We start from the raw sequence: 8,946 nt of genomic DNA, 5'->3' as shown, positions 1-8,946 counted from the left end.
ACCGAAGAAGAGTTTCTCTCAAATCTTGCTCCATTCTCTTCAAGATTCATGGTTCTAGCTTGATGCCATCCTCTCATAATTGTTTTTGATTGTGAGAATTCTTTTCACCCATCCAGAGCATTTCAGGAGTCTTTTCAGTTTGATTCTCTGAAGGCCATCATTTTAGAAGATTTCTTCGTTCTAAGTTTTCAGCCTCGTTCTCCAATTATTCTAAATTGATGTCTCTTCGTTCATCTCCATATTCTTCCAGTGCATCGTTCAAATATCCTCTAATCAGTTCATGATCTTTTCGTTCTCATGTGTCTAAATTCTGTCAAGTATCTTTATTCGTTTTCTAATTCTTCCCGATGAATTGTGCCTTTGCTACTTTCATTTTCAATTCTTACGGTGGTTCATTCAGGAATTCTCTTCCGTTGTTATCGTATCAATTCATTTGTTCTTTTCCAAATTCTCTTCCGTTGTTACCGGTGGTTCATTGAAGACCTTCCCAAGTTTGCGCAATATCTATCTTAATCCTTTCTATGAGAATAAGTAGTATGCCAAAATCCGTTGCTTGTCATCAATTTAAATTGGTGAAGGATACGCATAACATAATTCTTATTATTGTTTCATCCAAGTGATTAATTCCTTCTTCCGGAGTTCGTAATGGTATCAATTTCTCAGTTATATGTGTTCATCTTCTTCCGGAGCTCCAAGTTTTCCGCATTATCTCATCGCGAAGCTCTGTCTAAATCATCGCAAGGTTTCACCTTGTGTTTTCAACTTCTCTTTTTTATCATCCTTTTATTACCGGAGTTCTTCATGGAGGCTCTACATGGTGGTTCATCAAGGATTTAACTCATTCTCGAAGTTGTTCTTCAAGATTCTTGTTGGAAGAGTTCAAGCATTCTTCATCTTGCATTCCGAAGTGCAATTCTCTCTATCTTATCTTTTGAGATGGTGTTATGTCATTCTTGGTAATTTCCCTTCGCGTTTCATGATTCACAAGTTTTCAAGAGTGACATATTTAAATCCATCATTTTCTGTTCGTTCAAGAGATCTTTTCAACCAATCAATCTTTTTGTTGGAGTTATATTGGGTTATATTCCACCTACAGCCTTTCCCTAAGGAATGTAGCTATTTGTGGTGCTTATCAATGATCCAATTTTCTCCTTCTTATCTCGGTGAAGAAGTTTTTCATCTCTTTGGTGCTCTCAATCAAATCAATGGCTTCCATTAGTGGCCGGTTGTCACCTCATAGTCTTGAGATGTTTTCCATAAGTCCACTACAAGCTTACTCGTTTCGTTGTTGGTTTTCCATCAACTCCGTTATAACCTTCTTGGAAGGGTGCTTTCCAAGCTTAGTTGTGGCGGAAGTTGGCATTTCCTTCTCCATTCTTTTATTCTAATGATCTATCTCCTATTCCTTCTTCCGGAGGCAATGTGATGTTGCTCTCTTCGCTCATCATCTCGAATTGTGAAGATCGTGTTCTTTCCTTGCTTATCCATTTAATAGTGTGTTGTGTTTTCTTTTCAAGTTCTTTTCATCTTATCAAGTCTTGCATCTCTTTTCAACCGAAGTGTTGTTTGAATTTGTTATCCCTTGCTCCTTGTTTATGTCGTTTCAACCAGAGTGGTTTCAATTCCTTCTTGTCCATTGTACTCGTCATTCATAGCTTTGCAACCTCCAAGGTTCACATGGTGTTCCTTGTTTCTATTTTCTACCGCAGTGCTCTCAATTTTGTTCAACTCCGTTGCGTTCTTTCTTTCAACTTTTCAACCTCTCAAGGATCTTTGGTTTCACTCATTTGTCGAAGAAGCAACTTAGTTTTACCTCTTCTCTTCCTCTTCCGTTTCTCTCTGGTGCCATCCTAGATCTCGGGACGAGATCCTCTTGTAGTGGTGGAGTGTTGTAACGCCCCGAGACCGACGCTCCAGAAGACTTCCATATATTTCGTGGTCACCGTGTGTTTCTTTTGTGTTTGCTCTTTTATTTTTGCATTGCATCATGTCATCATGCCATCATGTCATTAATCTTTGCATCTCAACTCAACTAATAAATTGCATAGATGGTCGATCTATTTAAATCGAGGGAATGATGACTTCTCTTTATAACATATCCTCCCAATATTAGGGAGCTATATTAAATATTTCTTTAATTGGAAAATCACCATAACACACTTGCAAAATAATCCCAATGCCTTTGTTATCTCAATTCTTGGTCTCCGACTTGTCCTCATATTCTTTTATCGTTTTATCGAGGCTCTTCCTAAATGTTCAACATTTTGGAAACTTTGGATTCACACTCCTTGTTCTAATCAATTGAATTTATATCTTTCAATCATGCCACTTCTATTTTTCCTGGATCAAGCGCGTTTTTATGAGCCCGGGAAAATTAACCGCATGCGCAAATCCTTTCTCTAACCCTCTCTTTCTTTTTCTTTTCTCTAATACCATTCTGCCAAAGATTTAAGGGAGAGAGAAGAGAGAGACCCCTAGCGCACCCCAGCCGGCCACTTGGGCCTCCTGTAGCTGCAGCCCGCTAGGCCCAGTCCAGCCGCGCCCTGCTGTAAACCCTAGCCTCCCCTGCTCGTTCCCCTCATCTCCCATCGATCTCTCCCTCCTGCGCCGTCACACGCAACACACACATCGCCAGCGTGAGCCCTGCTCGATCCCCTCCTCCCTCGATGCGCCGTCGCAGAGAGAGAGAGAGAGAGCAGAGTCACGCCTCGCCCGATCCCCTTCACACCCATTCGGCCCCGCGCCTCCCCGTCGACCACGTCGCCTCCATACCTCCAGTCGGCCACTGGAGCCCGCTCGCTGCCGCCGGGCTTCGCCTCGCCGCGCTGCCCCAGGACGTCGCTCATCTGCCGTCTCCGGCGCCGCAGCACCGGAGCTGCTCCTTCCCCGCGACCCCGAGCCCCAAGCGCCGCCTTGTCTCCTCTGCTACGCCCTCACCTCGCCTGTGACTTCTCCACGCCGGCGACCTCCATCGCGCCTCCCTGCTTCTTCCGGCCGCCATGCTCCAGCGCCGCCTCGACCTCATCATCCTCGACCTCCATGCCGTCCCGGAGTCCCTCGTCCGCTGCTGCACGGTCCAGCCTACTGCTTCCCTTCCACTACCATGGACAGCCACCTCGCCTGCAACCTCTCATCGGCCCTCTCTGCCTGCTGCCATTCTGCCATCTCCGGCCTCTGCGTTGACCGACCGCGACGTCCCCGAGCAGCAGCACTGCTGCTGTGTCTCTTTGCCGTTTCGTGAGCACAAGAATCTCTGTCGCCAAGTTCATCTACGGTGAACCATACGGACCGCCAAGTTCGACTACGATCCATCAAGACCATTGTGTTGCATGTCAACATGAGTACGACCACGGACGGCTACCTCCAGAGGGATTTCGTCAAGTTCCGCTTCAACAAGTGTACCTCTACGTCTGGGATTCTCCAAGTACCGCACTGGACGCCAAGTACCTCTACGAACGACACTGGAAGTATACGAACGTGTACAACTACCATCCCGTGCATGTCACCAAGTACCACGACATCGACGTCCCTTCAAGTTAGACTTCGGTTGCCGTGTACACTACCGTCGCCCCGAAGGCGTTGTATCCGTCAAGTCCCTCTCCGAGACGCGAACCACTACTTCCACTACGCCGCCACGTCTGCCACTACTTCCCACGACGACCCGTGAACAACTACTTCCAATTCGAACCCGTCCGCCCCGAAATGTACGCTTCAAAGGTATAACCCCGAGACGACGCCCGTGAACGAATGCATGTGTGTTGTATGAGATGCTCGTGTTTGCACCGTGTCCGAGAGAGGTCTTTTCACGTTCCTCGTTTGCCATGCCGTCGTACCGTGGGAACCCGGTAGTCGGGAGCACCCCACCATCCTTGCATGACACGCTCACGCCCACTTCTTTTGCACCGGTATCTCCGTGAGCTATCGGAACCGATATGTTGCCGTGGCATCATTTTTGGATTCGTTGCCGTGGCACCCCTTTCTTCCACCACGGTGACAAATGCTTCATAAAACATGCTCATGTCAACATTTCCATGAAAAGGCATAAAACTTGCATTGTCATTCGCATCATGATAACAACATTTAAATGTTTAAAATTGTTTTTGCATTTAAATTGCTATATGGACATGAGGTTTTTCTGGAATTGTTGTTTGTTGTTCTCAAGGTCGGCTTTGCTGGTCTTGTTTTACCATTGTCGAAATGTCTTGTAAACCGGGATTCCGAGACTGATCGGGTCTTCCCGGGAGAAGGTTTATCCTTCGTTGACCGTGACAGCTTATAATGGGCTAAGTTGGGACACCCCTGCAGGGTATAAACTTTCGAGAGCCGTGCCCGCAGTTATGTGGCAGATGGGAATTTGTTAATATCCGGTTGTAGAGAACTTGACACTCGACTTAATTAAAATGCATCAACCGTGTGTGTAACCGTGATGGTCTCTTTTCGGCGGAGTCCGGGAAGTGAACACCGTTCTTGTGTTATGCTCGAACGTAAGTAGGAGTTCAGGATCACTTCTTGATCATTACTAGTTGACGACCGTTCCATTGCTCCTCTTCTCGCTCTTATTTGCGTATGTTAGCCACCATACATGCTAGTGCTTGCTGCAGCTCCACCTCACTACCCTTTCCTTCCTATAAGCTTAAATAGTCTTGATCTCGTGGGTGTGAGATTGCTGAGTCCTCGTGACTCACAGATACTTCCAAAACAGTTGCAGGTGCCGACGATACCAGTGCAAGTGATGCCGCCGAGCTCAAGTGGGAGTTTGATGAAGACCTTGTTCGTTACTATGTTTCGTTTCCTGTTGATCAGTAGTGGAGCCCAGTTGGGGCGATCGGGGATCTAGCATTTGGGGTTTTCTTCTTTTCTTTCGGTTCTGTACTCGGACCTTGATTGTACTCTGATTGATGTATGTTTTATTTATGTATTGTGTGAAGTGGCGATTGTAAGCCAACTCTTTATCCCATTCTTGTTCATTACATGGGATTGTGTGAAGATGACCCTTCTTGCGACTAAACCACAATGCGGTTATGCCTCTAAGTCGTGCCTCGACATGTGGGAGATATAGCCGCATCGTGGGTGTTACAAAATGATAAGCGGTTTTCAGCAAGGTATTCTCGGCAAGTACTGAAATAAGTGGTAACAGATAGTTTTGTGATAGGATAATTTGTAACAAGCAACAAGTAACAAAAATAAATAAAGTGCAGCAAGGTGTCCCAATCCTTTTTGTAGCAAAGGACAAGCCTGGACAAACTCTTATATAGAGAAAAGCGCTCCCGAGGACACATGGGAATTATCGTCAAGCTAGTTTTCATCACGTTCATATGATTCGCGTTCGGTACTCTGATAATTTGATATGTGGGTGGACCGGTGCTTGGGTGCTGTTCTTACTTGAACAAGCATCCCACTTATGATTAACCTCTATTGCAAGCATCCGCAACTACAACAAAAGTATTAAGGTAAACCTAACCATAGCATGAAACATATGGATCCAAATCAACCCCTTACAAAGCAACGCATAAACTAGGGTTTAAGCTTCTGTCACTCTAGCAACCCATCATCTACTTATTACTTCCCAATGCCTTCCCCTAGGCCCAAATAATGGTGAAGTGTTATGTAGTCGACGTTCACATAACACCACTAGAGGATAGACAACATACATCTCATCAAAATATCGAACGAATACCAAATTCACATGACTACTAATAGCAAGACTTCTCCCATGTCCTCAGGAACAAACGTAACTACTCACAAAGCATATTCATGTTTGTAATCAGAGGGGTATTAATATGCATATAGGATCTGAACATATGATCTTCCACCAAATAAACCAACTAACATGAACTACAAGGAGTAATCAACACTACTAACAACCTACTAGTACACATCCCGGACTTGGAAACAAGAATTGGATACAAGAGATGAACTAGGGTTTTGAGAGGAGATGGTGCTGGTGAAGATGTTGATGGAGATTGCCCTCTCCCGATGAGAGGAGCGTTGGTGATGACGATGGCGATGATTTCCCCCTCCCGAAGGGAAGTGTCCCCGGCAGAACAGCTCTGCCGGAGCCCTAGATTGGTTCCGCCAAGGTTCCGCCTCATGGCGGTGGAGTCTCGTCCCGAAAGGTTGCTTATGATTTTTTCCTGGACGAAAGACTTCATATAGCAGAAGATGGCCACCGGAGAGCCAACAGGGGGCCCACGAGGCAGGGGGCGCCACCCACCCTCGTGGGCAGGTGGTGGCCCCCCTGACGTATTTCTTCCATTCAGTATTTTTTATTATTTCCAAAAATGACTTTCATGGAGTTTCAGGACTTTTGGAGTTGTGCAGAATATGTCTCTAATATTTGCTCCTTTTCCAGCCAAGAATTCCAGCCGCCGTCATTCTCCCTCCTTATGTAAACCTTGTAAAATAAGAGAGAATAGGCATAAGTATTGTGACATAACGTGTAATAACAGCCCATATTGCAATAAATATCGATATAAAAGCATGATGCAAAATGGACGTATCATGACCCTTCTTGCCGTCTTCGCCTTCTTGTGCGAGGCCATGGTGGGCATCGCTCCTTCCGTGGCCCTGCTTCGCCATTTCTTCTCATTGCATCTGACCGGTCCCTGGCAGAGCTCGGGGTGCGTGGGCTTCCAGGCCGTGGCCGCAACTGTGGGTGCGGGGATTGACTTCAAGCTTCCTCCATCCATGAGTGAGTTCCGCATACGATGGGTGTTTTTTGATGCCGGCGTGCTTAGCCCTCTGCTCCAAGTTCCGGCGGGGCCTGCTGTTCCAAACTCTGGCTGGGGCCATCCGAAGCTCACGAGCCCCCGCCTTGCCCCTATCTGGGCCAGGCTGAGGTGGTTGAAGGACCTCTGTGTGACTGCTCCCATGGGGGTGAAGGAGTTCGTCAAGCGTCGAGTCGCTCCACTTCAGCGCCACTCCCGCCTGATGTGGGACTTGCTCCGCAGCCAGGACCACATGAGGTTTCAGGAGAAGGGGCTTCCTCTTGCGACGCGGCAAATGGCGCTCATGGTCCTATCGGGTGTCCCTCTGCCGGATGAGATGCCCAGGAATACCTGCCTGTTGTATCGCTGTGAGAACAAAGTCGCATTTGGCGCGAGCATGCCTTCCTTTGACAAGTGGAGGCTGCGCCCAATCGGCCTCGTGGGGTCCCGCGAGAACCCCGTCGTCGTGGTTCCCTTCTTCGCCGCCGGTGGCGAGCTCGCCCCTGGTGAAGGTGCGGGAGGGCGAGCTCCGGCGGGGGCCGGTGACTCGAGTGCTGAGGAGCTCATGCCGAGTGGTGATCCTGGGGCGTCGTCCTCAGGGGCATGCGCCCCCCTCCTGAGGCGTCGGTCACCGAGGAGACGCGGCATGCGGCTCCCGAGGCCAAGGCTCCAGGAGCCTCGGGAGGTTGTGGTGAGATGGTGCCCGGCTGTTCTCCACAACCGGGCACCCCTGAAACATCCTTCCAAGCTCTTCTTCGGCCCCGCCGCGCACCGGCCGTCACATCCAGCGCTACGGTCGTCTTTGTGTGGACTTCGAGGAGCCCCGCAAGAGGAAAGGATCCCCTAGCGGCAGCAATATCTTCGGGCCGTTGAAGCGACGAAAGTACATCGCCATTGACGCGTAAGTATCTTATTGTCATGGCTTCTTGCATGTAGTCTTCGTATCCTGACGTCAATCCTTCAGGGCTCCTTCCGTTGAAGCTGTTGCGTCTTCTGAGAAGCGGCCTCCTCCTTCACGAGCTCCCCCATCGGCCTTGAGCGTTCCTAGTCTGCCTGCCGCCCCTGGAGTAGGGTCGGTCGGGGGAGCGTTTCCGCCTTCGTGGCGCGCTGAGCCCACGGCTTGGCCACCCCTCCCCCACGGTTTGGCGTGGAGCTTGGCGGGGGTGCCCAAAACTCCTCCTTTGCTCATGGACAGCAGCTGGTTGGCTTCGATCTTCGGCTCCTCTTCAAGCAGCAAGCCCCGATCGGCTCGGGCTCCTCGCGAGGACTGGCTGATGTCTGGTGCGGCATCAGCCCCCAGCCCCCTACCGGGAGGTGGCGCGCCACTTGGCGCCCCGCCCGCTGCCCCGAAGGTGGAGGACAAGGTGGGCCGAGCGTTCGAGCTCGAGCGCGGGCGGAGCGTAGTTTGTCACGAGCTCTTCCAGGAGGCGATGGGCGCGATGAGTCGACTTAGTGAAGAGCTCGCAGGTGTCGACTCGCGCCTTGAGGCTAAAAGTCTCCGGCTGCTGGAGGAGCGGCGCAAGCTGAGGGTGGCTATCAACCTCAGTCGCTATCAGTGCGACCTTGAGAATGCGAAGGCCGAGGCGTCCCTTAAGATCGCCCATGAAGCTCACTCGCGAGCCTTGGAAGAGGCTCGCGAGGCTAACCACCGTCGTGAGGCTGCGGAGGAGCGCGCGTGGGAGCTCCAAGCCTGGAGGGCATCCCTTGAGCAGCAAGTGGAGGCGCGCAGGGCCGCTCTTGCATCGCTGAGGGGGACGCCCGCGGAGGAAGAGGAGATCCGGAAGCGCGATGAGGCGCTGGCCCTGGAAGCCGTGGAGCGCAGCCTCGAGCTCGAGCAACTGTAGATAAGGGAGCGTCAAGTTGCTCAAGCAGAAGATGCCGTCGGGGCTCGTGAGGCCAGAGTCGAGGAGGAGGTCAGTCGCCGGGTGGCCGATGTTTGTGCAGACCTGGAGGGTAGATACGACCTGAAGCTGAAGCTCGTGGGTACGGAGGATGCAGGCAGGGCCGCTGCCCTCAGGCCCAGGTTGGATGAGGCTGAGAGGCGTGCGAAAGCCATGACCGCCGCCCTGGTTATGGCGCAGGCAGACTTGGACTCCGCCCGCGCAGAGCTGCTTTTCCTTCGGAGGCGGGTTGATGACGCTGAGGCAGTCGCACAGCAGAACACAGAGGAAGTGCTCCAACGACGAACGCTGGAGCACGAGCATGCCCCTATGCTTCAGGATCTCCGGAACAGGGCCAA

This window comes from Aegilops tauschii, chromosome 7, assembly GCF_002575655.3.
Source record: "Aegilops tauschii subsp. strangulata cultivar AL8/78 chromosome 7, Aet v6.0, whole genome shotgun sequence".
Taxonomy (NCBI): Eukaryota; Viridiplantae; Streptophyta; class Magnoliopsida; order Poales; family Poaceae; genus Aegilops; species Aegilops tauschii.
This window is presented reverse-complemented; position numbering follows the sequence as displayed.